The 25,403-nt window shown below is 49.2% G+C and overlaps 18 non-coding genes and 2 pseudogenes across 18 annotated transcripts; 9 read left to right on the top strand and 11 right to left on the bottom strand.

The window, feature by feature from the left end:
* Nucleotides 1–1,105: 1,105 nt before the first annotated feature.
* Nucleotides 1,106–1,268, bottom strand: LOC135034847 (U1 spliceosomal RNA). The gene has a single exon (XR_010229968.1). It is a non-coding gene; the product is annotated as a U1 spliceosomal RNA (small nuclear RNA).
* A 152-nt stretch (nucleotides 1,269–1,420) lies between these two features.
* Nucleotides 1,421–1,584, bottom strand: LOC135034828 (U1 spliceosomal RNA). The gene has a single exon (XR_010229949.1). It is a non-coding gene; the product is annotated as a U1 spliceosomal RNA (small nuclear RNA).
* Nucleotides 1,585–2,258: 674 nt separating this feature from the next.
* Nucleotides 2,259–2,414, bottom strand: LOC135034898 (U1 spliceosomal RNA). Its single transcript, XR_010230001.1, has one exon. It is a non-coding gene; the product is annotated as a U1 spliceosomal RNA (small nuclear RNA).
* A 2,360-nt stretch (nucleotides 2,415–4,774) lies between these two features.
* On the top strand, nucleotides 4,775–4,938 carry LOC135034952 (U1 spliceosomal RNA). The gene has a single exon (XR_010230053.1). It is a non-coding gene; the product is annotated as a U1 spliceosomal RNA (small nuclear RNA).
* A 152-nt stretch (nucleotides 4,939–5,090) lies between these two features.
* On the top strand, nucleotides 5,091–5,225 carry LOC135034890 (U1 spliceosomal RNA; annotated as a pseudogene).
* A 702-nt stretch (nucleotides 5,226–5,927) lies between these two features.
* Nucleotides 5,928–6,091, top strand: LOC135034933 (U1 spliceosomal RNA). The gene has a single exon (XR_010230035.1). It is a non-coding gene; the product is annotated as a U1 spliceosomal RNA (small nuclear RNA).
* Nucleotides 6,092–6,243: 152 nt separating this feature from the next.
* LOC135034864 (U1 spliceosomal RNA) lies at nucleotides 6,244–6,406 on the top strand. The gene has a single exon (XR_010229980.1). It is a non-coding gene; the product is annotated as a U1 spliceosomal RNA (small nuclear RNA).
* A 671-nt stretch (nucleotides 6,407–7,077) lies between these two features.
* LOC135034926 (U1 spliceosomal RNA) lies at nucleotides 7,078–7,241 on the top strand. The gene has a single exon (XR_010230028.1). It is a non-coding gene; the product is annotated as a U1 spliceosomal RNA (small nuclear RNA).
* A 975-nt stretch (nucleotides 7,242–8,216) lies between these two features.
* On the top strand, nucleotides 8,217–8,380 carry LOC135034927 (U1 spliceosomal RNA). The gene has a single exon (XR_010230029.1). It is a non-coding gene; the product is annotated as a U1 spliceosomal RNA (small nuclear RNA).
* Nucleotides 8,381–13,044: 4,664 nt separating this feature from the next.
* LOC135034920 (U5 spliceosomal RNA) lies at nucleotides 13,045–13,157 on the bottom strand. The gene has a single exon (XR_010230022.1). It is a non-coding gene; the product is annotated as a U5 spliceosomal RNA (small nuclear RNA).
* Nucleotides 13,158–14,192: 1,035 nt separating this feature from the next.
* LOC135034917 (U5 spliceosomal RNA) lies at nucleotides 14,193–14,309 on the top strand. The gene has a single exon (XR_010230019.1). It is a non-coding gene; the product is annotated as a U5 spliceosomal RNA (small nuclear RNA).
* A 290-nt stretch (nucleotides 14,310–14,599) lies between these two features.
* On the top strand, nucleotides 14,600–14,715 carry LOC135034900 (U5 spliceosomal RNA). The gene has a single exon (XR_010230003.1). It is a non-coding gene; the product is annotated as a U5 spliceosomal RNA (small nuclear RNA).
* Nucleotides 14,716–14,990: 275 nt separating this feature from the next.
* LOC135034921 (U5 spliceosomal RNA) lies at nucleotides 14,991–15,103 on the top strand. Its single transcript, XR_010230023.1, has one exon. It is a non-coding gene; the product is annotated as a U5 spliceosomal RNA (small nuclear RNA).
* A 4,830-nt stretch (nucleotides 15,104–19,933) lies between these two features.
* Nucleotides 19,934–20,097, bottom strand: LOC135034925 (U1 spliceosomal RNA). The gene has a single exon (XR_010230027.1). It is a non-coding gene; the product is annotated as a U1 spliceosomal RNA (small nuclear RNA).
* A 975-nt stretch (nucleotides 20,098–21,072) lies between these two features.
* Nucleotides 21,073–21,236, bottom strand: LOC135034951 (U1 spliceosomal RNA). The gene has a single exon (XR_010230052.1). It is a non-coding gene; the product is annotated as a U1 spliceosomal RNA (small nuclear RNA).
* A 975-nt stretch (nucleotides 21,237–22,211) lies between these two features.
* LOC135034948 (U1 spliceosomal RNA) lies at nucleotides 22,212–22,375 on the bottom strand. The gene has a single exon (XR_010230050.1). It is a non-coding gene; the product is annotated as a U1 spliceosomal RNA (small nuclear RNA).
* Nucleotides 22,376–23,046: 671 nt separating this feature from the next.
* LOC135034865 (U1 spliceosomal RNA) lies at nucleotides 23,047–23,209 on the bottom strand. The gene has a single exon (XR_010229981.1). It is a non-coding gene; the product is annotated as a U1 spliceosomal RNA (small nuclear RNA).
* A 152-nt stretch (nucleotides 23,210–23,361) lies between these two features.
* Nucleotides 23,362–23,525, bottom strand: LOC135034955 (U1 spliceosomal RNA). Its single transcript, XR_010230056.1, has one exon. It is a non-coding gene; the product is annotated as a U1 spliceosomal RNA (small nuclear RNA).
* A 702-nt stretch (nucleotides 23,526–24,227) lies between these two features.
* Nucleotides 24,228–24,362, bottom strand: LOC135034879 (U1 spliceosomal RNA; annotated as a pseudogene).
* A 152-nt stretch (nucleotides 24,363–24,514) lies between these two features.
* On the bottom strand, nucleotides 24,515–24,678 carry LOC135034953 (U1 spliceosomal RNA). Its single transcript, XR_010230054.1, has one exon. It is a non-coding gene; the product is annotated as a U1 spliceosomal RNA (small nuclear RNA).
* Nucleotides 24,679–25,403: the final 725 nt, after the last annotated feature.

Here is a 25,403-nt window from a genome sequence, read left to right on the forward strand (position 1 = left end):
AGAATAGGCTGCCTGAGGCAGGCCCCTGTTAAGTGGCCTGCTACTGAAGGCACCAACTACAAACTGAGCTCCCTGTTCATGGAAGCGGGGTTATAGAGGAGAATGCGCTGAGCATCTTGGGAACAGTCAAAAGCTTTGAGCCGGTTGGTGCCTCAGATCAAGATCCTACTCTACACCCCAATGTGAATCCTTGTGGAGTCCAGTGTACCCCACAGAAGAAATTAATGTGTCACACCCATTGGCAGCAACCTTAGACTAGCTGCTGACGGGCACAATTGAGAAAGGAAGGGGGGGGGGACATTTGAATCCAGCACATAGATGCAATTCAAATATGTAATTTGAACCTTCCTATTTTAAAATATAATAAATGAACCTCACCCTGTGAGAACAATCTTCATGATATAGAGATCTGATATGCAAAATAAGTATGAGTTGGGATAGGGCTGGGGAGGGTGGCTGCTCGGGCAAGCCCCTCGCCCGTCAAGTTAAGGAGATTCAACTGAGGAGGCACAAGGGAACTCTCGTCTGGGGACAACAACTGCAGGGAGACCACATCTTTTCAGATGAACATGGGAGGGCGGAAGGCTGCCTAATACTGAAGCACCATCAAATATCAAACCATATGCAATAACTAGTACAAGCATTCCTGGGGGAAGGTCTGCAGGAGACAAATTTGCATACGGTGATGTCATCCAAGCAGTGGGCCAAAGTTGGCTGGAACCCTCATCTGCATATGAAAAGAGAAAAGGGTTATGCAGGGCATGGCGGCCTTTTGCGGCGCTTGGATGACCCCTAGTTCGCATTAAACACCTCCACCCTCCTTCGGTGTGGGGCTCATGTTGGCTATGCCCCAGCCCCTGAAGCATTCAAGCTGATTTCTTGCAGCAGCTGGGCACTGTAACAGCTCCAGAGCTGCTCTGTAAGGCAAATAAAAGGGTGTGGGCCCTGCAGCACTACCTGTAGTTCGCATTGTGCGTTGGAAGGCACAAAGTAAGCAGACGGGAGAAGTCAGGATAGTGCGCAAGGGCATAGAAGGGAGCGGCTCAAGAAAAGAGAAGTGGAAACAGACAGCAAACTAGGCTGGAGAGAGACCTGAGACAAAGAGATCTGAATTATGCGAGAGTCGACCAGGGGAAACACAAATTATGCAGTCAAGTTTCCCACATTTGGGGAAATCGCAGGGGCAGCACACCCAGAGTGCAATGGGTGAGCCTTGCCCTGGGAGAAGCACCTTCAAGATCATAGTATCTCACCTGGCAGGTAAGTAGGAGTTGGGCTAGAGCTGGGGAGGGTCGCTGCTCGGGCACCCCCCTGTCAAGTGAAGGAGATCCAACTGAGGCAGCACAATGGAACTCTCGAAAGAAGAACAAGGCTAGAGGAAGATCTGAGACAAAGAAATCTGACTTTTACCAGAGCTGACCAGCGGAAAACACAAACACAGTCCACCACTACCACAAATAATGCAGGCGAGTTTCCCACATTTGGGGAAATCACAGGGGTCAGCATACCCAGAATGCAATGAATGAACCTCACCCTGGGTGAACAATTTTCATGACCATGGTGTCTCCTATGCAAAATAAGTATGATTTGGGATAGGGCTGGGGAGGGCCGCTGCTCAGGCACATCTCTGTCAAGTAAAGGAGATTCAACTGAGGCAGCACAAGGGAACTCTCATCTGGGGACAACAACTGCAGGGAGAACACATATTTTCAGATGAACATGGGAGGGCAGAAGGCTGCCTAATACTGAAGCACCCCCAAACAACAAACCAAATGCAACAACTAGTGCAAGCATTCCTGGGGGAAGGCCTGCAGCAGATGGATTTGCATATGGTGATGTTATCCAAGCAGTGGGTCAAAGTTGGCTTCAACCCTCATCTGCATATGAAAAGAGAAAAGGGGCGTGCAGGGCATGGCAGCCTTTTGCGGTGCTTGGATGACCCCTAGATCGCATTAAACACCCCCACCCTCCTTTGGTGTGGGGCTCATGTTGGCCATGCCCCATCCCATGAAGCATTCAAGCTGATTTCTTGCAGCAGCTGGGCACTGTAACAGCTCCAGAGCTGCTCTGTAAGGCTAGTAAAAGGGTGTGGGCCCTGCAGCACTACCTGTAGTTTGCATTGTGCATTGGAAGGCACAAAGTAAGCAGACGGGAGGAGAAGTCAGGATAGTGCACAAGGGTATAGAAGGGAGGGGCTCAAGAAAAAAGAAGTGGAAACAGACAGCAAACTAGGCTGGAGAGAGACCTGAGACAAAGAGATCTGAATTATACGAGAGCCGACCAGAGGAAACACAAATTATGCAGTCAAGTGTCCCACATTTGGGGAAATCGTAGGAGCAGCACACCCAGAGTGCAATGGGTGAGCCTTGCCCTGGGAGAAGCACCGTCCTGATTATAGTATCTCACCTGGGTGTGCTGCCCCTGCGATTTCCCCAAATGTGGGAAACTTGACTGCATAATTTGTGTTTCCCCTGGTCGGCTCTCATATAATTCAGATCTCTTTGTCTCAGGTCTCTTTCCAGCCTAGTTTGCTGTCTGTTTCCACTTCTTTTTTCTTGAGCCCCTCCCTTCTATACCCTTGTGGACTATCCTGACTTCTCCTCCTGTCTGCTTACTTTGTGCCTTCCAATGCACAATGCAAACTACAGGTAGTGCTGCAGGGCCCACACCCTTTTACTTGCCTTACAGAGCAGCTCTGGAGCTGTTACAGTGCCAAGCTGCTGCAAGAAATCAGCTTGAATGCTTCAGGGGCTGGGGCATGGCCAACATGAGCCCCACACCGAAGGAGGGTGGGGGTGTTTAATGCGAACTAAGGGTCATCCAAGCGCCGCAAAAGGCCGCCATGCCCTGCATACCCCTTTTCTCTTTTCATATGCAGATGAGGGTTCCAGCCAACTTTGGCCCACTGCTTGGATGACATCACTGTATGCAAATCCGTCTTCTGCAGACCTTCCCCCAGGAATGCTTGTACTAGTTGTTGCATTTGGTTTGTCGTTTGGGGGTGCTTCAGTATTAGGCAGCCTTCTGCCCTCCCATGTTCATCTGAAAATATGTGTTCTCACTGCAGTTGTTGTCCCCAGATGGGAGTTCCCTTGTGCTGCCTCAGTTGAATCTCCTTTACTCTAAAACTTTTAAAACTTAGCAAAAGTGTTTACTAAATAGCTGCTCGGCAAAGTTGCAATGCCGAGACTCCCCGACCAGCTGCCCAGGATGAACCCACCTTTCTAGTAGAATGGGTCTTCACCTAATTCAGTAACGGCAATCCTGCCGTGGAATGAGCATGCTGAATCTTACCACAGATCCAGCGCATAATGGTCTACATGGAAGCAGGACACCCAATCCTGTTGGGAGCATACAGGACAAACAGAGCCTCTGTTTCCTAATCTGAACCGTTCTGGTGACATAAATTTTCAAAGTTCTGACCACAGCCAGAGACTTTGACTCAACGAAGGTGTCAGTGGCCAAAGGCACCATGTGGAAAGATGAACCACCTTCGGCAGAAATTGTTGACGTGTCCTCAATTCTGCTCTATCTTCATGAAAGATCAAATAAAGGCTCTTGTGATACTGCATGGTTTGTACTGTTTTCCATGTGCTCCCAGATCTTTCAAGAAAGAAGCATGGTCAAGAAAGTTCTGTTTGAAAAGAAACAACATTTACTGTCATTGTTATAGAATTTGGGAGAAAAAACAAGAAGAAATCTGCACTGTTGACGCACTGGACAGAATGAATGAATCATAAAATATAACCTTTATTAAGTATGTATTAAAATTGGATAAATATTAATATTATTATCCCAAACTGCAGTGAAACATAAAGGTTAAAATCACAGAACTAACATACATGTGCATAAGAAGAATAAAGAGATGTGAAAAAAAGGTTTAAAAAGCGTGTCCTTGTGTGATTATTTTTGAAGGCACAACCCTGGCGGGGTTGTTTATATAGATATATATGTTGCTAATAATCACTTTCTAGCGTAATGTTATTAAATAGCTGTTAGTATCTATGTCGTCAGGTACCACTGGGTCGTATCCTATATACTCCTGTGGGAAACTTGACTGCATAATTTGTGTTTCCCCTGGTCGGCTCTCGTATAATTCAGATCTCTTTGTCTCAGGTCTCTCTCCAGCCTAGTTTGCTGTCTGTTTCCACTTCTCTTTTCTTGAGCCGCTGCCTTCTATGCCCTTGTGCACTCTCCTGACTTCTCCTGTCTGCTTACTTTGTGCCTTCCAACGCACAATGCAAACTACAGGTAGTGCTGCAGGGCCCACACCCTTTTACTAGCCTTACAGAGCAGCTCTGGAGCTGTTACAGTGCCCAGCTGCAGCAAGAAATCAGCTTGAATGCTTCAGGGGCTGGGGCATAGCCAACATGAGCCCCACACCGACGGAGGGTGGAGGTGTTTAATGCGAACTAGGGGTCAGCCAAGCGCCGCAAAAGGCCGCCATGCCCTGCATGCCCCTTTTCTCTTTTCATATGCAGACGAGGGTTGAAGCCAACTTTGACCCACTGCTTGGATGACATCACCATATGCAAATCCATCTGCGGCAGGCCTTCCCCCAGGAATGCTTGCACTAGTTGATGCATTTGGTTTGTTGTTTGGGGGTGCTTCAGTATTAGGCAGCCTTCTGCCCTCCCATGTTCATCTGAAAATATGTGTTCTCCCTGCAGTTGTTGTCCCCAGATGAGAGTTCCCTTGTGCTGCCTCAGTTGAATCTCCTTTACTTGACAGAGATGTGCCTGAGCAGCGGCCCTCCCCAGCCCTATCCCAAATCATACTTATTTTGCATAGGAGATACCATGGTCATGAAGATTGTTCTCCCAGGGTTAGGTTCATTCATTGCGTTCTGGGTATGCTGACCTCTGTGATTTCCCCAAATGTGGGAAACTCAACTGCATTATTTGTGGTAGTGGGGGACTGTGTTTGTGCTTTCCTCTGGTCAGCTCTGGTAAAAGTCAGATTTCTTTGTCTCAGATCTTCCTCTAGCCTTGTTCTTCTTTCAAGAGTTCCATTGTGCTGCCTTAGTTGGATCTCCTTCACTTGACAGGGGGGTGCCCGAGCAGCGACCCTCCCCAGCTCTAGCCCAACTCCTACTTACCTGCCAGGTGAGATACTATGATCATGAAGTTGCTTCTCCCAGGGCAAGGCTCACCTATTGCACTCTGGGTGTGCTGCCCCTGCGATTTCCCCAAATGTGGGAAACTTGACTGCATAATTTGTGTTTCCCCTAGTCGGCTCTCATATAATTCAGATCTCTTTGTCTCAGGTCTCTCTCCAGCCTAGTTTGCTGTCTGTTTCCACTTCTTTTTTCTTGAGCCCCTCCCTTCTACACCCTTGTGCACTATCCTGACTTCTCCTCCTGTCTGCTTACTTTGTGCCTTCCGATGCACAATGCAAACTACAGGTAGTGCTGCAGGGCCCACACCCTTTTACTTGCCTTACAGAGCAGCTCTGGAGCTGTTACAGTGCCAAGCTGCTGCAAGAAATCAGCTTGAATGCTTCAGGGGCTGGGGCATGGCCAACATGAGCCCCACACCGAAGGAGGGTGGGGGTGTTTAATGCGAACTAAGGGTCATCCAAGCGCCGCAAAAGGCCGCCATGCCCTGCATACCCCTTTTCTCTTTTCATATGCAGATGAGGGTTCCAGCCAACTTTGGCCCACTGCTTGGATGACATCACTGTATGCAAATCCGTCTTCTGCAGACCTTCCCCCAGGAATGCTTATACTAGTTGTTGCATTTGGTTTGTTGTTTGGGGGTGCTTCAGTATTAGGCAGCCTTCTGCCCTCCCATGTTCATCTGAAAATATGTGTTCTCCCGGCAGTTGTTGTCCCCAGATGAGAGTTCCTTTGTGCTGCCTCAGTTGAATCTCCTTTACTTGACAGAGATGTGCCTGAGCAGCGGCCCTCCCCAGCCCTATCCCAAATCATACTTATTTTGCATAGGAGATACCATGGTCATAAAGATTGTTCTCCCAGGGTGAGGTTCATTCATTGCATTCTGGGTATGCTGACCCCTGTGATTTCCCCAAATGTGGGAAACTCAACTGCATTATTTGTGGTAGTGGGGGACTGTGTTTGTGTTTTCCTCTGGTCAGCTCTGGTAAAAGTCAGATTTCTTTGTCTCAGATCTTCCTCTAGCCTTGTTCTTCTTTCGAGAGTTCCATTGTGCTGCCTCAGTTTGATCTCCTTCACTTGACAGGGGGGTACCCGAGCAGCGACCCTCCCCAGCTCTAGCCCAACTCCTACATACCTGCCAGGTGAGATACTATGATCATGAAGGTGCTTCTCCCAGGGCAAGGCTCACCCATTGCACTCTGGGTGTGCTGCTCCTGCGATTTCCCCAAATGTGGGAAACTTGACTGCATAATTTGTGTTTCCCCTGGTCGGCTCTCGTATAATTCAGATCTCTTTGTCTCAGGTCTCTCTCCAGCCTAGTTTGCTGTCTGTTTCCACTTCTCTTTTCTTGAGCCGCTGCCTTCTATACCCTTGTGCACTCTCCTGACTTCTCCTGTCTGCTTACTTTGTGCCTTCCAACGCACAATGCAAACTACAGGTAGTGCTGCAGGGCCCACACCCTTTTACTTGCCTTTCAGAGCAGCTCTGGAGCTGTTACAGTGCCCAGCTGCTGCAAGAAATCAGCTTGAATGCTTCAGGGGCTGGGGCATAGCCAACATGAGCCCCACACCGACGGAGGGTGGAGGTGTTTAATGCGAACTAAGGGTCATCCAAGCGCCGCAAAAGGCCGCCATGCCCTGCATAACCCTTTTCTCTTTTCATATGCAGATGAGGGTTCCAGCCAACTTTGGCCCACTGCTTGGATGACATCACCGTATGCAAATCCGTCTTCTGCAGACCTTTTCCCAGAAATGCTTGTACTAGTTGTTGCATTTGGTTTGTTGTTTGGGGGTGCTTCAGTATTAGGCAGCCTTCTGCTCTCCCATGTTCATCTGAAAATATGTGTTCTCCCTGCAGTTGTTGTCCCCAGATGAGAGTTCCCTTGTGCTGCCTCAGTTGAATCTCCTTTACTTGACAGAGATGTGCCTGAGCAGCGGCCCTCCCCAGCCCTATCCCAAATCATACTTATTTTGCATAGGAGATACCATGGTCATAAAGATTGTTCTCCCAGGGTGAGGTTCATTCATTGCATTCTGGGTATGCTGACCCCTGTGATTTCCCCAAATGTGGGAAACTCGACTGCATTATTTGTGGTAGTGGGGGACTGTGTTTGTGCTTTCCTCTGGTCAGCTCTGGTAAAAGTCAGATTTCTTTGTCTCAGATCTTCCTCTAGCCTTGTTCTTTTTTTGAGAGTTTCCTTGTGCTGCCTCAGTTGGATCTCCTTCACTTGACAGGGGGGTGCCCGAACAGCGACCCTCCCCAGCTCTAGCCCAACTCCTACTTACCTGCCAGGTGAGATACTATGATCAGGAAGGTGCTTCTCCCAGGGCAATGCACTCTGGGTGTGCTGCTCCTACGATTTCCCCAAATGTGGGACACTTGATTACATAATTTGTGTTTCCTCTGGTCGGCTCTCGTATAATTCAGATCTCTTTGTCTCAGGTCTCTCTCCAGCCTAGTTTGCTGTCTGTTTCCACTTCTCTTTTCTTGAGCCGCTCCCTTCTATGCCCTTGTGCACTATCCTGACTTCTCCCGTCTGCTTACTTTGTGCCTTCCAACGCACAATGCAAACTACAGGTAGTGCTGCAGGGCCCACACCCTTTTACTTGCTTTACAGAGCAGCTCTGGAGCTGTTACAGTGCCCAGCTGCTGCAAGAAATCAGCTTGAATGCTTCAGGGGCTGGGGCATAGCCAACATGAGCCCCACACCGAAGGAAGGTGGAGGTGTTTAATGCGAACTAGGGGTCATCCAAGCGCCGCAAAAGGCCGCCATGCCCTGCACACCCCATTTTTATTTTCATATGCAGACGAGGGTTGAAGCCAACTTTGACCCACTGCTTGGATGACATCACCATATGCAAATCCATCTGCTGCAGGCCTTCCCCCAGGAATGCTTGCACTAGTAGTTGCATTTGGTTTGTTGTTTGGGGGTGCTTCAGTATTAGGCTGCCTTCTGCCCTCCCATGTTCATCTGAAAATATGTGTTCTCCCTGCAGTTGTTGTCCCCAGATGAGAGTTCCCTTGTGTTGCCTCAGTTGAATCTCCTTTACTTGACAGAGATGTGCCTGAGCAGCGGCCCTCCCCAGCGCTATCCCAAATCATACTTATTTTGCATAGGCGATACCATGGTCATGAAGATTGTTCTCCCAGGGTGAGGTTCATTCATTGCACTCTGGGTATGCTGACCCCTGTGATTTCCCCAAATGTGGGAAACTCGACTGCATTATTTTTGGTAGTGGGGGACTGTGTTTGTGCTTTCCTCTGGTCAGCTCTGGTAAAAGTCAGATTTCTTTGTCTCAGATCTTCCTCTAGCCTTGTTCTTCTTTCGAGAGTTCCCTTGTGCTGCCTCAGTTGGATCTCCTTCACTTGACAGGGGGTGCCCGAGCAGCAATCCTCCACAGCTCTAGCCCAACTCCTACTTACCTGCCAGGTGAGATACTATGATCTTCACTGTTAGGGCAATCAGGATGTGGAATTCCCTGCCAGGGAAGGTGGTAATGGTGGACTCTGTAATTGGATTTAAAAAAGGAATGGATACATTTCTGAATGAAAAAGCTATCCAAGGTTATAATACTTAAAATATCAACATGGTTAATCCGGGGGTAACATGAGTTATAGTAGCTAACTAGTCATAAAACATTATTCAGCAAGTATGTAGAATCATCACAACTTAAAACAGGTTGAACAACGATGGGCAATTTGCCTCTATTCAACCTCAAAAACTATGTTACTATATGTTACTATATTACTATGTTACTGTAGTATACAGAACACCACAATGTAATGAGCAGTGATAGTGAGCACTGATGAGGATACTAGAACTGACACTGAGCAGCAAGATGCAGCACTGGACTATTAGTAATGTACTGTAGTATGCTGAGCACCACAATGCAGCACAAGACAATGAGCAGTGATACTGAGCACTGATGAGGATACTACTGAGAACTGACACTGAGCAGGAGAGACACACTACTAGTATTACTGAGCAGCAATAAGTAACCACTGATACTGAGCACTGATATTGAGATTTCCACTGAGAGAACATAGCCACGTCCATTCCGCTCTCTCTTCAATGCACGAGTAAAAATGGCGGCAACGCGCAGCTCTTTATATGGAATCTGAATCTCGCGAGAATCCGACAGCGGGATGATGACATTTTCCCTTGTTCAGGTTTTCCGAGTCAGGCGGGAACAACCGAGCCTGCCTCGGACCAGTGTAAACCACGTGGAGTTCGTGGGGAATTCGGTTCTCGGAGAACCGAACCCGCTCCTCTCTACCTTATACCCATCAATTTTTTTATTTTCAATCTAAGCCCCTGCAGTTTTCTGTAAGCATCTGCTTCGCTATGATGATCAACAAGTCACAAGGGCAAACACTCAGGGCTTGAGGCGTAGATCTTAGGACCAGCTGCTACAAGCATGGCAGAGGTGTCACTATTACTGGTGACACCCAGAGAGGTGGCGAGGGAGATTGTAATGCAGTGCGCGCAGATAAGCAGCGCAGTGGTAAAAAGGAGGCATGGTTTCATAGGTAGGGGCGTGGCCTGGTGGCCTGAATCTACATTTTGTTGCTCCGGGTGTCCCGGGGGTTGGGGGCTGCACCCAGGGACTAGTGTGTGAGCGGTGCTGGCTCCTGCACAGTGAAAAGGCATGGCCACCCAGCATGACGCCTCCCTTCTTGACCATGCTGTAATTGCAGTCGCACTGCAGTTCAGCGTGATCATAAAAAATGGTGTAGCCTCCTGCTGGTGCAGACTGTATGTGCGCGCAGGAAGCCGCCACCATTTTTGTGATCACAGCGGCTGAATGTGATGTCATACAGCCGCTGTGACCACGCCCCCTGTGTCTCCTCCGTTGCAGACCCCATTTTGAAGCCTTGCACCCGCACCGCTCCATCCCTGACTTGGAAATGGAGTGTCGCTGACCCACCTATCCCCCCCCCCCCCGCCCCGATTGACAGAAAATGCAGGCACATGCGTATGCTCTTAGCAATTTTTGCAGTTGGATCGCTTATTGTGATTGCAATCCAACCTGAATCAGGCCCTATTACCTATCACAATGCGCTGCGGGCAGTACAAAATTGGGTTAATATAGGAGAAAAACCCCCAGACCTGTGCTCCTTAACTGTAGCTGGTGGCTAGTGGAGCGGCTGCCCAGTAATCAGTGTCCACGCCAGTGCGCACACGGTCCACCCCCTACGGCCACGCTCCCCTTCATCAGCGGCCTCGTGATCCGGAAGGGTGGTGTGTGTGTGACTGACCTTAGGATGAAACCGGAGCCTCCGCTGCAGTGACCCAGCAACCGGGGCACGGGAGTATACAGCGCCGCTGGGAGTGATGAAGCTGCAGTAAAGATGTCTATTAGACCTAGCCTGCTGCAGCCCTTGTAGATTCTCATAAAACAAGTTCTTCTTTTCTTGTCAAAATTTATTGCTAAGAATAGGCTGCCTGAGGCAGGCCCCTGTTAAGTGGCCTGCTACTGAAGGCACCAACTACAAACTGAGCTCCCTGTTCATGGAAGCGGGGTTATAGAGGAGAATGCACTGAGCATCTTGGGAACAGTCAAAAGCTTTGAGCCGGTTGGTGCCTCAGATCAAGATCCTACTCTACACCCCAATGTGAATCCTCGTGGAGTCCAGTGTACCCCACAGAAGAAATAAATGTGTCACACCCATTGGCAGCAACCTTAGAATAGCTGCTGACGGGCACAATTGAGAATGGAAGGGGGGGGGGGGGGGACATTTGAATCCAGCACATAAATGCAATTCAAATATGTAATTTGTACCTTCCTATTTTAAAATATAATGGATGAACCTCACCCTGTGAGAACAATCTTCATGATCAAGAAATCTCATATGCAAAATAAGTATGAGTTGGGATAGGGCTGGGGAGGGTGTCTGCTCTGGCAGCCCCTCCCCCGTCAAGTTAAGGAGATTCAACTGAGGAAGCACAAGGGAACTCTCGTCTGGGGACAACAACTGCAGGGAGACCACATCTTTTCAGATGAACATGGGAGGGCGGAAGGCTGCCTAATACTGAAGCACCATCAAATATCAAACCATATGCAACATCTAGTACAAGCATTCCAGGGGGAAGGTCTGCAGCAGACGGATTTGCATACAGTGATGTTATCCAAGCAGTGGGCCAAAGTTGGCTGGAACCCTCATCTGCATATGAAAAGAGAAAAGGGGCGTGCAGGGCATGGCGGCCTTTTGCAGTGCTTGGATGACCCCTAGTTCTCATTAAACACCCCCACCCTCCTTTGGTGTGGGGCTCATGTTGGCCATGCCCCATCCCCTGAAGCATTCAAGCTGATTTCTTGCAGCAGCTGGGCACTGTAACAGCTCCAGAGCTGTTCTGTAAGGCAAGTAAAAGGGTGTGGGCCCTACAGCACCACCTGTAGTTCGCATTGTGCGTTGGAAGGCACAAAGTAAGCAGACGGGAGGAGAAGTCAGGATAGTGCGCAAGGGCATCCTTTTCTCTTAGTCCGTAGAGGATGCTGGGGTCACATTAAGAACCATGGGGTATAGACGGGATCCGCAAGAGACATGGGCACTTTAAGACTATCAAAGGGTGTGAACTGGCTCCTCCCTCTATGCCCCTCCTCCAGACTCCAGTTATAGGAACTGTGCCCAGGGAGACGGACATTTCGAGGAAAGGATTTATTGTTAAACTAAGGTGAGCATCTTACCAGCTCACACCTTAAGCATGCCGCAGAACGTGGCATTCAACAGAACACAAGCCAACGGCATGAACAATAGGTATTAAAATCCTATTTTCTCATACGACCTAGAGGATGCTGGGGTCACATTAAGAACCATGGGGTTATACCAAAGCTCTTGAACGGGTGGAAGAGTGCGTACGACTCTGCAGCACCGAATGACCCAACTTGAGGTTATCATCGGCCAAGGTATCAAACTTGTAAAACTTAGCAAAAGTGTTTACTAAATAGCTGCTCGGCAAAGTTGCAATGCCGAGACTCCCCGACCAGCTGCCCAGGATGAACCCACCTTTCTAGTAGAATGGGTCTTCACCTAATTCAGTAACGGCAATCCTGCCGTGGAATGAGCATGCTGAATCTTACCACAGATCCAGCGCATAATGGTCTGCATGGAAGCAGGACACCCAATCCTGTTGGGAGCATACAGGACAAACAGAGCCTCTGTTTTCCTAATCTGAACCGTTCTGGTGACATAAATTTTCAAAGTTCTGACCACAGCCAGAGACTTTGACTCAACGAAGGTGTCAGTGGCCAAAGGCACCATGTGGAAAGATGAACCACCTTCGGCAGAAATTGTTGACGTGTCCTCAATTCTGCTCTATCTTCATGAAAGATCAAATAAAGGCTCTTGTGATACTGCATGGTTTGTACTGTTTTCCATGTGCTCCCAGATCTTTCAAGCAAGTAGCATGGTCAAGAAAGTTCTGTTTGAAAAGAAACAAACATTTACTGTCATTGTTATGCAAATAAACTTACATTAAAGCTAACAAGAAAGCACACTCGTTCTGTCTTTAAACTGATAAAAGAAACCCCAATAATATGGGCATACCTCCCAACTTTGTCGGCTCGCATAGAGGGACACACGCGTGGCGAAGTCGTGCGCGCTCCCCAAAAGGGCGTGGCCTAAGTAAAAGGGGTGTGGCTTCGCGGGAGGACCCGCGATCGCGAGTCACGCCCCCGTTTTCGGCACTGAGGGGGCATGCCCAGCGCTCTGTGAGCCGCTGGCATGCCACCTCTCCCTCTGACTTCAGTGAATAGACGCTGTGCGCATGCGCACAGCGTCTATTCACCGCTGCTCTGCTAAGCAGGGCAGCGACAGACAGAGCCTCCCAATTGTCCTCCCCACTGCGGGACACTGCGGCCCGCAGGTGGGACAGCGGGACAGTCCCCAAAAAACGGGACTGTCCCGCGAAAATCGGGACAGTTGGGAGGTATGATATGGGGCATGCAAAAATTGAGATAAAACTCAGTTTTGCTCCTCTCCACGGAAATCTTTAATAAAAGGCGAAATATTTGTTAGTTCTGAAGAGAAACCAGAGCATGACCAAGATTCCACCTGTCGCCTGAGTGCCATGCCAGCAGTTCTCATTCAGCCAGGGCCGGCGCTACCACTAGGCAGCTTTAGGCAGCTGCCTATGGGCGGCGACCACTGGAGGGCGGCACTGCTTAGTGAACGAAAGTGAAAGAGAACACTTTTTTATCATGTGCCTCAGCAGAAACAGAGGAGCTGCTCGTGTGCGCCCACCACGTCTGTCTGACTCTGCCTTCAAAAGTGAGTTGACTGACTGTGTGCCTACTTCTGCAACCCTGCCGTGCCGCCGCCCCCCCACCTCTGCGATCATAACACATTCCACTATGTTATGTGGGCTATGTGCAGCCTGCTGCCGCCTGTGCTCCTGAGTCCGGGGTCCCACAGTATCAGCCTATCACTGACTACCCGCCGCTCCCCCACGCGATGGTCTCCCGCGTCCCCCCCCATCACCCCTGCATTTGGGCACAGGGCACATGAAGGAGAGTCACCCGCTGGCCTGGTCCGCTCCGCATCACTGACTACCCGCCGCTCCCCCACGCGATGGTCTCCCGCGCCGCGTCCCCCCCCCATCACCCCTGCATTTGGGCACAGGGCACATGAAGGAGAGTCACCCGCTGGCCTGGTCCGCACTGCTGCCGCATCGGGCGCCGCCTCTCCCTAGAATCCAGTGCAAATTGTTATCCGCGCTACCCCCCCAATCCCGCGACCGGCTCCCGCATCAGTACCTGCTGCTGCCTCTTTTTGTGACAAGCGCCCCCACAGCTATTAGGCTCCCGCTGCACCCCCCCCCCCCTCCCCTCCTGTTAGCTTTAATGTAAGTTTATTTGCATAACAATGACAGTAAATGTTTGTTTCTTTTCAAACAGAACTTTCTTGACCATGCTACTTGCTTTAAAGATCTGGGAGCACATGGAATACAGTACAAACCATGCTTATAGCAAGGAGAAGCCAGGTGAGAAATCTGCTTTCTTTCAAATTGGGCGCTCACTTTGATCTGAATGAGGACTGCTGGCACAGCACTCAGGCGACAGGTGGAATCTTGGTCATGCTCTGGTTTCTCTTCAGAACGAACAAATCTTTCGCCTTTTATTAAAGATTATCCGTGGAGAGGAGCAAAACTGAGTTTTATCTCAATTTTTGCATGCCCCATATTATTGGGGTTTCTTTTATCAGTTTAAAGACAGAACGAGTGTGCTTTCTTGTTAGCTTTAATGTAAGTTTATTTGCATAACAATGACAATAAATGTCTGTTTCTTTTCAAGCAGAACTTTCTTGACCATACTAATTGCTTGAAAGATCTGGGAGCACATGGAAAAGAGTACAAACCATGTTTATAGCAAGGGGAAGCCTGGTGAGAAATCTGCTTTCTTTCTTTCTTTCAAATTGGGTGCTCACTTTGAGCTGAATGAGGACTGCTGGCATGGCACTCAGGCGACAGGTGGAATCTTGGTCATGCTCTGGTTTCTCTTCAGAACGAACAAATCTTTCGCCTTTTACTAAAGATTTCCGTGGAGAGGAGCAAAACTGAGTTTTATCTCAATTTTTGCATGCCCCATCTTATTGGGGTTTTATTTTATCTGTTTAAAGATAGAACGAGTGTGCTTTAATGTAAGCTCATTTGCATAGAAATTACAGTAAATGTTTGTTTCTTTTCAAACAGAACTTTCTTGACCACACTAATTGCTTGAAAGATCTGGGAGCACATGGAAAAGAGTACAAACCATGTTTATAGCAAGGGGAAGCCTGGTGAGAAATCTGCTTTCTTTCATTTAAATTGGGTGCTGACTTTCAGCTGAATGAGAACTGCTGGCATGGCACTCAGGCGACAGGTGGAATCTTGGTCATGCTCTGGTTTCTCTTCAGAACTAACAAATATTTCGCCTTTTATTAAAGATTTCCGTGGAGAGGAGCAAAACTGAGTTTTATCTCAATTTTTGCATGCCCCATATCATACCTCCCAACTGTCCCGATTTTCGCGGGACAGTCCCGTTTTTTGGGGACTGTCCCGCTGTCCCACCTGCGGGCCGCAGTGTCCCGCAGTGGGGAGGACAATTGGGAGGCTCTGTCTGTCGCTGCCCTGCTTAGCAGAGCAGCGGTGAATAGACGCTGTGCGCATGCGCACAGCGTCTATTCACTGAAGTCAGAGGGAGAGGTGGCATGCCAGCGGCTCACAGAGCGCTGGGCATGCCCCCTCAGTGCCGAAAACGGGGGCGTGACTCGCGATCGCGGGTCCTCCCGCGAAGCCACGCCCCCTTTTACTTAGGCCACGCCCTTTTTGGGAGCGCGCGCGACTTCGCCGCACGTGTGTCCCTCTTTGCGAGCCGACAAAGTTGGGAGGTATGCCCATATTATTGGGGTTTCTTTTATCAGTTTAAAGACAGAACGAGTGTGCTTTCTTGTTAGCTTTAATGTAAGTTTATTTGCATAACAATGACAGTAAATGTTTGTTTCTTTTCAAACAGAACTTTCTTGACCATGCTACTTGCTTGAAAGATCTGGGAGCACATGGAAAACAGTACAAACCATGCAGTATCACAAGAGCCTTTATTTGATCTTTCATGAAGATAGAGCAGAATTGAGGACACGTCAACAATTTCTGCCGAAGGTGGTTCATCTTTCCACATGGTGCCTTTGGCCACTGACACCTTCGTTGAGTCAAAGTCTCTGGCTGTGGTCAGAACTTTGAAAATTTATGTCACCAGAACGGTTCAGATTAGGAAAACAGAGGCTCTGTTTGTCCTGTATGCTCCCAACAGGATTGGGTGTCCTGCTTCCATGCAGAGCATTATGCGCTGGATCTGTGGTAAGATTCAGCATGCTCATTCCACGGCAGGATTGCCGTTACTGATTTAGGTGAAGACTCATTCTACTAGAAAGGTGGGTTCATCCTGGGCAGCTGGTCGGGGACTCTCGGCATTGCAACTTTGCCGAGCAGCTATTTAGTAAACACTTTTGCTAAGTTTTACAAGTTTGATACCTTGGCCGATGATAACCTCAAGTTGGGTCATTCGGTGCTGCAGAGTCGTACGCACTCTTCCACCCGTTCAAGAGCTTTGGTATAACCCCATGGTTCTTAATGTGACCCCAGCATCCTCTAGGTCGTATGAGAAAATAGGATTTTAATACCTACCGGTAAATCCTTTTCTCTTAGTCTGTAGAGGATGCTGGGCATCCGTCCCAGTCCATACTGTGTCTGCAGTTATTACTTGTGGTTATACACATGTTGTGTTATGGTTCTGGTCAGCTTTTTGCTGCAATTGTTCATGCCGTTGGCTTGTGTTCTGTTGAATGCCACATTCTGCGGCATGCTTAAGGTGTGAGCTGGTAAGATGCTCACCTTAGTTTAACAATAAATACTTTCCTGGAAAATGTCCGTCTCCCTGGGCACAGTTCCTATAACTGGAGTCTGGAGGAGGGGCATAGAGGGAGGAGCCAGTTCACACCCTTTGATAGTCTTAAAGTGCCCATGTCTCTTGCGGATCCCGTCTATACCCCATGGTTCTTAATGTGACCCCAGCATCCTCTACGGACTAAGAGAAAAGGATGCCCTTGCGCACTATCCTGACTTCTCCTCCCGTCTGCTTACTTTGTGCCTTCCAACGCACAATGCAAACTACAGGTGGTGCTGCAGGGCCCACACCCTTTTACTTGCCTTACAGAACAGCTCTGGAGCTGTTACAGTGCCCAGCTGCTGCCAGAAATCAGCTTGAATGCTTCAGGGGATGGGGCATGGCCAACATGAGCCCCACACCAAAGGAGGGTGGGGGTGTTTAATGAGAACTAGGGGTCATCCAAGCACTGCAAAAGGCCGCCATGCCCTGCACGCCCCTTTTCTCTTTTCATATGCAGATGAGGGTTCCAGCCAACTTTGGCCCACTGCTTGGATAACATCACTGTATGCAAATCCGTCTGCTGCAGACCTTCCCCCAGGAATGCTTGTACTAGATGTTGCATATGGTTTGATATTTGATGGTGCTTCAGTATTAGGCAGCCTTCCGCCCTCCCATGTTCATCTGAAAAGATGTGGTCTCCCTGCAGTTGTTGTCCCCAGACGAGAGTTCCCTTTGTGCTTCCTCAGTTGAATCTCCTTAACTTGACGGGGGAGGGGCTGCCCGAGCAGCCACCCTCCCCAGCCCTATCCCAACTCATACTTATTTTGCATATGAGATCTCTTGATCATGAAGATTGTTCTCACAGGGTGAGGTTCATCCATTATATTTTAAAATAGGAAGGTACAAATTACATATTTGAATTGCATTTATGTGCTGGATTCAAATGTCCCCCCCCCCCCCCCCTTCCATTCTCAATTGTGCCCGTCAGCAGCTATTCTAAGGTTGCTGCCAATGGGTGTGACACATTAATTTCTTCTGTGGGGTACACTGGACTCCACAAGGATTCACATTGGGGTGTAGAGTAGGATCTTGATCTGAGGCACCAACCGGCTCAAAGCTTTTGACTGTTCCCAAGATGCTCAGTGCATTCTCCTCTATAACCCCGCTTCCATGAACAGGGAGCTCAGTTTGTAGTTGGTGCCTTCAGTAGCAGGCCACTTAACAGGGGCCTGCCTCAGGCAGCCTATTCTTAGCTATAAATTTTGACAAGAAAAGAAGAACTTGTTTTATGAGAATCTACAAGGGCTGCAGCAGGCTAGGTCTAATAGACATCTTTACTGCAGCTTCATCACTCCCAGCGGCGCTGTATACTCCCATGCCCTGGTTGCTGGGTCACTGCAGCGGAGGCTCCGGTTTCATCCTAAGGTCAGTCACACACACACCACCCTTCCGGATCACGAGGCCGCTGATGAAGGGGAGCGTGGCCGTAGGGGGTGGACCGTGTGCGCACTGGCGTGGACACTGATTACTGGGCAGCCGCTCCACTAGCCACCAGGTACAGTTAAGGAGCACAGGTCTGGGGGGTTTTCTCCTATATTAACCCAATTTTGTACTGCCCGCAGCGCATTGTGATAGGTATTAGGGCCTGATTCAGGTTGGATTGCAATCACAATAAGCGATCCAACTGCAAAAATTGCTAAGAGCATACGCATGTGCCTGCATTTTCTGCGGCACCCCGTAGAGAATGCGATCGCCTCTGCCTGTCAATCGGGGCGGGGGGGGGGGGATAGGTGGGTCAGCAACACTCCATTTCCAAGTCAGGGATGGAGCGGTGCGGGGGCAAGGCTTCAAAATGGGGTCTGCAACGGAGGAGACACAGGGGGCGTGGTCACAGCGGCTGTATGACATCACATTCAGCCGCTGTGATCACAAAAATGGTGGCGGCTTCCTGCGCGCACATACAGTCTGCACCAGCAGGAGGCTACACCATTTTTTATGATCACGCTGAACTGCAGTGCGACTGCAATTACAGCATGGTCAAGAAGGGAGGCGTCATGCTGGGTGGCCATGCCCTGTCACTGTGCAGGAGCCAGCACCGCACACACACTAGTCCCCGGGTGCAGCCCCCAACCCCCGGGACACCCGGAGCAACAAAATGTAGATTCAGGCCACCAGGCCACGCCCCTACCTATGAAACCATGCCTCCTTTTTACCATTGCACTGCTTATCTGCGCGCACTGCATTACAATCTCCCTCGCCACCTCTCTGGGTGTCACCAGTGATAGTGACACCTCTGCCATGCTTGTAGCAGCTGGTCCTAAGATCTACGCCTCAAGCCCTGAGTGTTTGCCCTTGTGACTTGTTGATCATCATAGCGAAGCAGATGCTTACAGAAAACTGCAGGGGCTTAGATTGAAAATAAAAAAAATTGATGGGTATAAGGTAGAGAGGAGCGGGTTCGGTTCTCCGAGAACCGAATTCCCCACGAACTCCACGTGGTTTACACTGGTCCGAGGCAGGCTCGGTTGTTCCCGCCTGACTCGGAAAACCTGAACAAGGGAAAATGTCATCATCCCGCTGTCGGATTCTCGCGAGATTCGGATTCCATATAAAGAGCTGCGCGTTGCTGCCATTTTTACTCGTGCATTGAAGAGAGAGCGGAGAGGACGTGGCTATGTTCTCTCAGTGGAAATCTCAATATCAGTGCCCAGTATCAGTGGTTACTTATTGCTGCTCAGTAATACTAGTAGTGTGTCTCTCCTGCTCAGTGTCAGTTCTCAGTAGTATCCTCATCAGTGCTCAGTATCACTGCTCATTGTCTTGTGCTGCATTGTGGTGCTCAGCATACTACAGTACATTACTAATAGTCCAGTGCTGCATCTTGCTGCTCAGTGTCAGTTCTAGTATCCTCATCAGTGCTCACTATCACTGCTCATTACATTGTGGTGTTCTGTATACTACAGTAACATAGTAATATAGTAACATATAGTAACATAGTTTTTGAGGTTGAATAGAGGCAAATTGCCCATCGTGTTCAACCTGTTTTAAGTTGTGATGATTCTACATACTTGCTGAATAATGTTTTATGACTAGTTAGCTACTATAACTCATGTTACCCCCGGATTAACCATGTTGATATTTTAAGTATTATAACCTTGGATAGCTTTTTCATTCAGAAATGTATCCATTCCTTTTTTAAATCCAATTACAGAGTCCGCCATTACCACCTTCCCTGGCAGGGAATTCCACATCCTGATTGCCCTAACAGTGAAGATCATAGTATCTCACCTGGCAGGTAAGTAGGAGTTGGGCTAGAGCTGTGGAGGATTGCTGCTCGGGCACCCCCTGTCAAGTGAAGGAGATCCAACTGAGGCAGCACAAGGGAACTCTCGAAAGAAGAACAAGGCTAGAGGAAGATCTGAGACAAAGAAATCTGACTTTTACCAGAGCTGACCAGAGGAAAGCACAAACACAGTCCCCCACTACCACAAATAATGCAGTCGAGTTTCCCACATTTGGGGAAATCACAGGGGTCAGCATACCCAGAGTGCAATGAATGAACCTCACCCTGGGAGAACAATCTTCATGACCATGGTATCGCCTATGCAAAATAAGTATGATTTGGGATAGGGCTGGGGAGGGCCGCTGCTCAGGCACATCTCTGTCAAGTAAAGGAGATTCAACTGAGGCAACACAAGGGAACTCTCATCTGGGGACAACAACTGCAGGGAGAACACATATTTTCAGATGAACATGGGAGGGCAGAAGGCTGCCTAATACTGAAGCACCCCCAAACAACAAACCAAATGCAACTACTAGTGCAAGCATTCCTGGGGGAAGGCCTGCAGCAGATGGATTTGCATATGGTGATGTCATCCAAGCAGTGGGTCAAAGTTGGCTTCAACCCTCGTCTGCATATGAAAATAAAAATGGGGTGTGCAGGGCATGGCGGCCTTTTGCGGCGCTTGGATGACCCCTAGTTCGCATTAAACACCTCCACCTTCCTTCGGTGTGGGGCTCATGTTGGCTATGCCCCAGCCCCTGAAGCATTCAAGCTGATTTCTTGCAGCAGCTGGGCACTGTAACAGCTCCAGAGCTGCTCTGTAAAGCAAGTAAAAGGGTGTGGGCCCTGCAGCACTACCTGTAGTTTGCATTGTGCGTTGGAAGGCACAAAGTAAGCAGACGGGAGAAGTCAGGATAGTGCACAAGGGCATAGAAGGGAGCGGCTCAAGAAAAGAGAAGTGGAAACAGACAGCAAACTAGGCTGGAGAGAGACCTGAGACAAAGAGATCTGAATTATACGAGAGCCGACCAGAGGAAACACAAATTATGTAATCAAGTGTCCCACATTTGGGGAAATCGTAGGAGCAGCACACCCAGAGTGCATTGCCCTGGGAGAAGCACCTTCCTGATCATAGTATCTCACCTGGCAGGTAAGTAGGAGTTGGGCTAGAGCTGGGGAGGGTCGCTGTTCGGGCACCCCCCTGTCAAGTGAAGGAGATCCAACTGAGGCAGCACAAGGAAACTCTCAAAAAAAGAACAAGGCTAGAGGAAGATCTGAGACAAAGAAATCTGACTTTTACCAGAGCTGACCAGAGGAAAGCACAAACACAGTCCCCCACTACCACAAATAATGCAGTCGAGTTTCCCACATTTGGGGAAATCACAGGGGTCAGCATACCCAGAGTGCAATGAATGAACCTCAACCTGGGAGAACAATCTTCATGACCATGGTATCGCCTATGCAAAATAAGTATGATTTGGGATAGGGCTGGGGAGGGCCGCTGCTCAGGCACATCTCTGTCAAGTAAAGGAGATTCAACTGAGGCAACACAAGGGAACTCTCATCTGGGGACAACAACTGCAGGGAGAACACATATTTTCAGATGAACATGGGAGGGCAGAAGGCTGCCTAATACTGAAGCACCCCCAAACAACAAACCAAATGCAACTACTAGTGCAAGCATTCCTGGGGGAAGGCCTGCAGCAGATGGATTTGCATATGGTGATGTCATCCAAGCAGTGGGTCAAAGTTGGCTTCAACCCTCGTCTGCATATGAAAATAAAAATGGGGTGTGCAGGGCATGGCGGCCTTTTGCGGCGCTTGGATGACCCCTAGTTCGCATTAAACACCTCCACCTTCCTTCGGTGTGGGGCTCATGTTGGCTATGCCCCAGCCCCTGAAGCATTCAAGCTGATTTCTTGCAGCAGCTGGGCACTGTAACAGCTCCAGAGCTGCTCTGTAAAGCAAGTAAAAGGGTGTGGGCCCTGCAGCACTACCTGTAGTTTGCATTGTGCGTTGGAAGGCACAAAGTAAGCAGACGGGAGAAGTCAGGATAGTGCACAAGGGCATAGAAGGGAGCGGCTCAAGAAAAGAGAAGTGGAAACAGACAGCAAACTAGGCTGGAGAGAGACCTGAGACAAAGAGATCTGAATTATACGAGAGCCGACCAGAGGAAACACAAATTATGTAATCAAGTGTCCCACATTTGGGGAAATTGTAGGAGCAGCACACCCAGAGTGCATTGCCCTGGGAGAAGCACCTTCCTGATCATAGTATCTCACCTGGCAGGTAAGTAGGAGTTGGGTTAGAGCTGGGGAGGGTCGCTGTTCGGGCACCCCCCTGTCAAGTGAAGGAGATCCAACTGAGGCAGCACAAGGAAACTCTCAAAAAAAGAACAAGGCTAGAGGAAGATCTGAGACAAAGAAATCTGACTTTTACCAGAGCTGACCAGAGGAAAGCACAAACACAGTCCCCCACTACCACAAATAATGCAGTCAAGTTTCCCACATTTGGGGAAATCACAGGGGTCAGCATACCCAGAATGCAATGAATGAACCTCACCCTGGGAGAACAATCTTCATGACAATGGTATCTCCTATGCAAAATAAGTATGATTTGGGATAGGGCTGGGGAGGGCCGCTGCTCAGGCACATCTCTGTCAAGTAAAGGAGATTCAACTGAGGCAGCACAAGGGAACTCTCATCTGGGGACAACAACTGCAGGGAGAACACATATTTTCAGATGAACATGGGAGAGCAGAAGGCTGCCTAATACTGAAGCACCCCCAAACAACAAACCAAATGCAACAACTAGTACAAGCATTCCTGGGAAAAGGTCTGCAGAAGACGGATTTGCATACGGTGATGTCATCCAAGCAGTGGGCCAAAGTTGGCTGGAACCCTCATCTGCATATGAAAAGAGAAAAGGGGTATGCAGGGCATGGCGGCCTTTTGCGGCGCTTGGATGACCCTTAGTTCGCATTAAACACCTCCACCCTCCGTCGGTGTGGGGCTCATGTTGGCTATGCCCCAGCCCCTGAAGCATTCAAGCTGATTTCTTGCAGCAGCTGGGCACTGTAACAGCTCCAGAGCTGCTCTGAAAGGCAAGTAAAAGGGTGTGGGCCCTGCAGCACTACCTGTAGTTTGCATTGTGCGTTGGAAGGCACAAAGTAAGCAGACAGGAGAAGTCAGGAGAGTGCACAAGGGCATAGAAGGCAGCGGCTCAAGAAAAGAGAAGTGGAAACAGACAGCAAACTAGGCTGGAGAGAGACCTGAGACAAAGAGATCTGAATTATACGAGAGCCGACCAGGGGAAACACAAATTATGCAGTCAAGTTTCCCACATTTGGGGAAATCGCAGGAGCAGCACACCCAGAGTGCAATGGGTGAGCCTTGCCCTGGGAGAAGCACCTTCATGATCATAGTATCTCACCTGGCAGGTATGTAGGAGTTGGGCTAGAGCTGGGGAGGGTCGCTGCTCGGGTACCCCCCTGTCAAGTGAAGGAGATCAAACTGAGGCAGCACAATGGAACTCTCGAAAGAAGAACAAGGCTAGAGGAAGATCTGAGACAAAGAAATCTGACTTTTACCAGAGCTGACCAGAGGAAAACACAAACACAGTCCCCCACTACCACAAATAATGCAGTTGAGTTTCCCACATTTGGGGAAATCACAGGGGTCAGCATACCCAGAATGCAATGAATGAACCTCACCCTGGGAGAACAATCTTTATGACCATGGTATCTACTATGCAAAATAAGTATGATTTGGGATAGGGCTGGGGAGGGCCGCTGCTCAGGCACATCTCTGTCAAGTAAAGGAGATTCAACTGAGGCAGCACAAAGGAACTCTCATCTGGGGACAACAACTGCCGGGAGAACACATATTTTCAGATGAACATGGGAGGGCAGAAGGCTGCCTAATACTGAAGCACCCCCAAACAACAAACCAAATGCAACAACTAGTACAAGCATTCCTGGGGGAAGGTCTGCAGAAGACGGATTTGCATACAGTGATGTCATCCAAGCAGTGGGCCAAAGTTGGCTGGAACCCTCATCTGCATATGAAAAGAGAAAAGGGGTATGCAGGGCATGGCGGCCTTTTGCGGCGCTTGGATGACCCTTAGTTCGCATTAAACACCCCCACCCTCCTTCGGTGTGGGGCTCATGTTGGCCATGCCCCAGCCCCTGAAGCATTCAAGCTGATTTCTTGCAGCAGCTTGGCACTGTAACAGCTCCAGAGCTGCTCTGTAAGGCAAGTAAAAGGGTGTGGGCCCTGCAGCACTACCTGTAGTTTGCATTGTGCATCGGAAGGCACAAAGTAAGCAGACAGGAGGAGAAGTCAGGATAGTGCACAAGGGTGTAGAAGGGAGGGGCTCAAGAAAAAAGAAGTGGAAACAGACAGCAAACTAGGCTGGAGAGAGACCTGAGACAAAGAGATCTGAATTATATGAGAGCCGACTAGGGGAAACACAAATTATGCAGTCAAGTTTCCCACATTTGGGGAAATCGCAGGGGCAGCACACCCAGAGTGCAATGGGTGAGCCTTGCCCTGGGAGAAGCAACTTCATGATCATAGTATCTCACCTGGCAGGTAAGTAGGAGTTGGGCTAGAGCTGGGGAGGGTCGCTGCTCGGGCACCCCCCTGTCAAGTGAAGGAGATCCAACTGAGGCAGCACAATGGAACTCTTGAAAGAAGAACAAGGCTAGAGGAAGATCTGAGACAAAGAAATCTGACTTTTACCAGAGCTGACCAGAGGAAAGCACAAACACAGTCCCCCACTACCACAAATAATGCAGTTGAGTTTCCCACATTTGGGGAAATCACAGAGGTCAGCATACCCAGAACGCAATGAATGAACCTAACCCTGGGAGAACAATCTTCATGACCATGGTATCTCCTATGCAAAATAAGTATGATTTGGGATAGGGCTGGGGAGGGCCGCTGCTCAGGCACATCTCTGTCAAGTAAAGGAGATTCAACTGAGGCAGCACAAGGGAACTCTCATCTGGGGACAACAACTGCAGGGAGAACACATATTTTCAGATGAACATGGGAGGGCAGAAGGCTGCCTAATACTGAAGCACCCCCAAACAACAAACCAAATGCAACAACTAGTGCAAGCATTCCTGGGGGAAGGCCTGCCGCAGATGGATTTGCATATGGTGATGTCATCCAAGCAGTGGGTCAAAGTTGGCTTCAACCCTCGTCTGCATATGAAAAGAGAAAAGGGGCATGCAGGGCATGGCAGCCTTTTGCGGCGCTTGGCTGACCCCTAGTTCGCATTAAACACCTCCACCCTCCGTCGGTGTGGGGCTCATGTTGGCTATGCCCCAGCCCCTGAAGCATTCAAGCTGATTTCTTGCTGCAGCTGGGCACTGTAACAGCTCCAGAGCTGCTCTGTAAGGCAAGTAAAAGGGTGTGGGCCCTGCAGCACTACCTGTAGTTTGCATTGTGCGTTGGAAGGCACAAAGTAAGCAGACAGGAGAAGTCAGGAGAGTGCACAAGGGCATAGAAGGCAGCGGCTCAAGAAAAGAGAAGTGGAAACAGACAGCAAACTAGGCTGGAGAGAGACCTGAGACAAAGAGATCTGAATTATACGAGAGCCGACCAGGGGAAACACAAATTATGCAGTCAAGTTT

This window comes from Pseudophryne corroboree, unplaced genomic scaffold (genome assembly GCF_028390025.1).
Source record: "Pseudophryne corroboree isolate aPseCor3 unplaced genomic scaffold, aPseCor3.hap2 scaffold_586, whole genome shotgun sequence".
NCBI lineage: Eukaryota > Metazoa > Chordata > Amphibia > Anura > Myobatrachidae > Pseudophryne > Pseudophryne corroboree.